The sequence below is a fragment of the Microcebus murinus genome, chromosome 6, assembly GCF_040939455.1.
Source record: "Microcebus murinus isolate Inina chromosome 6, M.murinus_Inina_mat1.0, whole genome shotgun sequence".
Classification (NCBI taxonomy): Eukaryota; Metazoa; Chordata; class Mammalia; order Primates; family Cheirogaleidae; genus Microcebus; species Microcebus murinus.
The window spans coordinates 45,263,275-45,269,274 of record NC_134109.1 but is presented as its reverse complement, the minus strand read 5'-3'; positions in this window follow the sequence as shown (position 1 = coordinate 45,269,274).

The following is a 6,000-nucleotide window of genomic DNA, read 5'->3' as shown; positions in this document are numbered from 1 at the left end:
CAAAACAGACTGAGAAGCAGCAGCCACAGAGGGGAGAAGAAAAGCAGGAAAGTGTAGATGCCACAGAAAGAGGGTGTTTCAAGAGAATGTTTGTTTTACTGAACTGAGTATCTAACAAATGGCCCTGCACCATTCATTCTAATGTTTATCCCTTTATGTCCAGGTTCTCAGGTTGCTTTAATTTTTGCTTCCCACCTGTTTTAATTTATTCAGGCTGCTAGAACAAAACACCTTAGACTGGGTAATTTGTAAACTACAAAACTCCAGAACTAATAGTTCTGGAGGCTGGGAAGTCCAAGATCAAGGCTCCAGCAGATCTGGTGTTGGATGAGGGCCCATTCCTCATAGACGGTTGTTTCTTGACATTTCCATACCGTGGCAGAAGGGGCAAACAAGCTCCCCTGGGCTTTAAAAAAAATTTTTTTTATAAGGGTGTTAATACCATTTGTGAAGACAGAGTCCTTCTGACCTAGTCACCCCCCGAAGTCTCCATCTCTTAATACTATTACACTGGGGATTAAGTTTCAACATACAATGTTGGGGGGACACAAACATTCAGACTACACCATTACCTATGCTGGAAAATATCTTGCCTCACATTCTGTGTGCTCGATGCTTACTGATGCCAACTCTATTCAAATATTTTGGGGTTTGTTTAGTATTATTTCCTCCACTTTGGGAAGGGGAGTGAATTCCTGTGGCTTATAGGCAGGGCTCCTCAGTGGCAAGTCATAGGTGGAAAAGAAAGCCAGCTCCAAAGCTCTGGAAACCTGATGGGACAACATGCAAATGGTAAAAAAAAAAAAAAAAAAAGTTTGCAAATATTTTCTGTTTTGCATTTAAGAGTTTGAATTTTGTGAGGTGATGCTGCCACAAATGTTATAATAATGACAGCCCTTGAGTACCTGCTCACTGTGGTTATTCCTTGTACCAATAGTTCATGACTCAGAACAGCGGGGTGTCATCATTTAGGGCAGGAGTCTCTGACCTATGGTGAGTTGTATAATTATTTCATTATATATTACAATGTAAGAATAATAGAAATAAAGTACACAATAAATGTAATGCCCTTGAAACCATCCCCTCCTCTCCTGTCTGTGGAAAAATTGTCTTCCATGAAAATGGTCCCTGGTACCAAAAAGGTTGGGGTCTGCTGGTTTAGGGGAAGTCCTGCCACATGAGGGGTTGTCATGGTGTGACAGAAGCAGGTAAAGTGACATCTGCTCACCTTTCTTATTGTGTCTGGATGACTCTAGGTAGGTCTATTAGTAAGAATTGGTATAGCCTATACTCTGTCTCCTTTGCTCATTTTTGGCCCAAGTTTTTTTGGGGGTGGTAAAAGTACCAGCCATCAACACTCTCTTCTATATTTATTTGTAGTTATTAAAGCAAGAGTTGTAAGCAATTAGTCATAAACTTCCCGAGAGCTGGAACTTTGTTTTATTCACTGCTACAACCACCATGACTGGTGCCTCATTGTGGATTCTGTAAGTACGTGTTCTGTAGGTGAATGAATATATGAAAGATCATCTTCGTTAGTTATTATACAACAGGGAAATATGCTCTCAACTGAAACAGGGCCTCTGAAATTGTGCCACCCGTCAGGTCTCAAATGTGAAGTAAAACAAAGAGCTGGCTAAAGCCTGTTGGATCCTCTCCCTTCTGCCTCCGGTTTGCCTGAGCTGCACAAATGGCAGAGCTCGATCAGCTCCTCAGTGCATGTCATACGCGCTCAGGAGAAGGCAAACTGTGAGAGGGGACAACTAGCACAAGCTTTGCAATCAGCAAATGTTTTTGACTCACTGATGATAATTTAAACAGTATCAACATATTTAAATCTACGGTGCCTGGTGTTTTGCCTTCTGGTACACATCATGAATTAGTTAAGGTCACCGGGGTGCTGCCTTGCTCACAGCAGCTTCTGACGGAACACTGGAAAAAGGCCAACTTAATGTCTTTCTGAATGAAGGATGAAAGGGATGACCTTGAAAATTATTAAGCTTGCAGCAATACCTTGAAGGGTAGTGCAATAAATCAGCAAATATCAATTTAGAAATGCTAAGATGAGAACAGAGCATAAGGCATGGTTTTGTAATAAATGATCCTTGTCTGACTTATCTAATTTCCTTCTAGGCAGCTGTATAGGCCTGGTTGAAGGAAAGGGAACAATAAATTAAACAATTTTTTTAACCTGACAAAATTTTCATTTTGTCTCGTACGACAATTTAAAATGAGAAAAACATATTCTAGGCAGATATATTGGTAGGAGGACTAAATTCTGAGGAAAAAAATCATTGTCAGCCACATGACAAATGTGTTTCAAAGGGATTTCATAGGGATTATGTTCTACTGCTTCCATCTGCAATTATGCAAAATATATTTATTGAAAACTTACTGTTTTTCAGGCACTGTTCTAGATAATGAGGACATACCACTGAACAAAAAAGACTAAAATCCTTGCTTCCATGGAGCTTACATTCTAGAGAGGGAATGGAAAATATACATATGCTATATTAGATAATGTTAGGCATTACAGAGGAGAAAGAAGGCAAGTAAAGGAGACAAAAAGTATGTGATGAAGGGCTACAATTTTAGATAGAATGACTATGGAAAGGCCTTATGAGAAAGTGATATTTGTGTAGAGACTTGAATAGGTGAGAATGGGAGTCATACAGATACTTGGGAAGAGCATTTCAGACATTAAAAATAGCATGTGCAAAGGCCCTGAGGCAGGAACATGTTTGGCATTTTGTGTTGAGGCTGGAACAGAGTGAGTAGTTGAGGTCAGGGGGGTAGCAGGGGTCAGATCATGACAATTTACTGTTTTTAGGATTACTGGTTGGTTAGTATTTGGTAGCTCTTTGTACTCAGGGGGAATATTCCATAATGTAAGTCTTGGTAGGAGATAGAATATCCCCAGCCCCAACCTTTCAAGTGGAAGGGTCCCTCTCCCCACTTCCTGATTGATAAGGGAGCAAACAGACTTGGACAATTGGTTATTCCTGCCCAGGACTTGGAGCCATAAGAGAAAAAAATCAAAGCCTCAGGCACAGGAATGTGGCACCAAGAGCCGCCTGGCAGCAGTGTCCACTGTCCAGTGTGTGCAGCACCAGCAGCAGCGCCCTGTCCAGAGTGTCCTGTGGTGTCATGGTGGAGGTGCCTTCCTGCCCAGCCTTCCTTAGGTTTCTGTCCATGTTCTGAGTCTAGTTCTTCAACTTTCCTATCTTCTGTAAGCTACTTGATAAACCAATAGAAAATCCCCTCTCTTGGGTTAAAAGTCACATACAAAAAAAAAAAAAAAAAAAAAAAGAAAGAAAAAGAAAATCCCCTTCCTGCTTAAGTTAGCCAAAATTGCTTCTTGTGCCTTCAAGCCAAAAATACTGACCGATACCCATGAAACTCAGGATTATAATTTAAAACATCCTTTACCAGCTAATGTGCTGATTAATAAAAAGGATTTGGACATACAAGGAGAAAACAAACAATACTAGATTCAGTACTACTGCCTAACTTGAATTTATATTGAATTTAATAATATAACATAAAACAAGTCTGTTCAGTGTGGTAGCTCATGTTTCCAAAGACAACTGCAACAGTATCTCCCATCTTCCATGATCATTCTCACTGTGACCTTGCCACTCCCCAGCAAGAGGGGGTGTATGCGTCCTCTCCCCTTGAATCTGGGCTAGCCCTGAGATCTGTTTTGACCAATAAAATGTGAGAAGTGACATTTTGTCATTTCCACAGCTGGGTCTCCATTTTGGAAGCCAAATGCCATGGAAAAAGTCCCATTCTTCTGGAGAGAGACCAGTGGAGAAGGGCCTGAAGACACCTGGAGCATTACAGTCCTGGCCAAATTCACAGCTAAATGGAACCCCATGAGTGAGCTCAGCCAATGTCCTGTGAAGCAGAAGGACCACTCGGCTGAACCTAGTCCAAATTTCTGATCTACAGAATCATGAGCTAATAAAATGATTGTCGTTTCAAGCTACTAAACTTTTTTTTGTTATACAGCAACAGATAACTGAAACATACAGATATTGTCACAATAAAAATTTAGTTCTTGAGTGCTTACTTGCATGTAGTTTCAGACATACAAAGACAGACATGTATATGTGTGTAAGCTGTGCCCACTGGGCCTTCCTTTGTAGCAGATACAACTCTCCTAAGCACAAAAGTAAGAGATTTAGACTGGGGAATAAAAAACCATGGGGTTGAGATATATGTAGTTATTACTGTATTTAGATTAAATACAAGATAAAGACAAGTTGGATGTGTGTGTTTATCTATGTGTCTGTGTGTTTGGGGAAGGTCCAGGAGATGTCTGGAAAGAAGGAAGGGGAAGAAAGGAAAAAAGGAAAAGCAGTCATCAGGAGGTCTCACCTTTCTCTCAGGCCCACATGCCAAGCCCAGGGCTTTGAACCTGAGAAGCACTGGAAATAAGTTTATGAAACTAACCCATGTTCAACCATTGTTCATACAAAGTCATGCACCTGCCACTACATCCTTCAGTGTAGAAATTGGCAGGAACTTGATTTTGCCAGTTTTGCTCTCTGATCCAACCCAATGGGACTGAAACTGGACCTACCTCGTAGGTGCTCACTGAAAACTTGTGTCAGGAAATGAACACACAGAAAAACAGCAATATAATTGTAAACTTTTGCCTAATAAATATTGGAAATGTAATAGAAGTCATCCAACGTAGGGTTTCCAAAGTGATGAGAAGAGGGGAAGTAAGTTAATTGGAGAGCATTCCAGAAACCTATCCAATAAATATAATACATTACCAAAAACTCAAAAAAGGCTAGGAAGGCTAACAATCCAAAGCCAAGGTTTGTGAACACTGTGCACAAAAGGGCTTTTAAACCTATATTCTTCAGCAATATTTCCTTCTAATTTGGACCACTAATCTTACCTCCATCTTTTTCTTTTATCTTCTTAAATTGGAGAATGATCATCAAACTGGTTAAGACTAAAATACACACTTAAAAGATCGAAGAGATAGAGCCACTCACATCTCTCTGCTTTAAATGAGTTTAGATCTCTGGGCCCTACAAGAAAGCTTTGGCCACAGTATGGTGGCCTCTTTGAGCGCCTCGGCTGGCCTGGAGGCCCAGCCTTTCTGATTGGAGATGAGTCTGTGTCTTACAGGTTTGGTCTTAAGCCCAGGTATTGTTTAGGCTGAGCAGCCCCATAACGACCCCCACTAATCCCCCTTTGAGGAAATGCACCCTTATAAGCCTTTAGTGAGTTCCAATAATATTTGATTGGCCCTTTCCCACCCATCGCTCTGCCCTCCAGGAGACGTAGCAGACGCCATGCCTGAGGGCCGTCCCCACTAGGCAGCCCTGCCAACCAGGCTGCACAGGAGGGGGCGGGTGGATGGAATTTCCCCTTCGGCCAAATGGAACACCGGCCTCCGCAGTAGCAGGTATGTACAAGATAAACATACAGAATCCACTCTTGTCTGTTCTGTACTGTGGAGCAGTCAGAAAACCAACAACTGACCTCTCAGCCTCTGGAATGAGGAGAGTCTTGAAACTGATGCATTATGCCTTCCTCGAAAGGTCGGTGGTACTCTGGTTGTGGATAGACATGCTGAGCTCTTCTCCTTTTTGTAAACCTTTGCTGCACTAGCATCCCAAATAAAACTTAAAATATTACTGATCATCAAAAGTACCAAGATGATTGAGCTTTTTTCCCAAGGGGAACTCTGGAATGCTGCTTTGTCCAAATGACCTTGGCAGAAACTGCGAAGTTTACACATACGCTGCCTGCTCCAGTGAAATGAACTCATACTCTGCTATATCATCCAAAATTCTTATGGATAAATGCCCAGAAATGAACTCATAAAGTTGAATAACTTTTCAGGCCATTGATCTAGGGTCTAACCTTAATTTATCCTTTACCAAATATCACATATTGGTTGGCTTATAGATTAAAAGAAACATTTTTTGAAATAAAGTGAAAGTTGAAAAGTTAAAAGAATTTTACATTGAA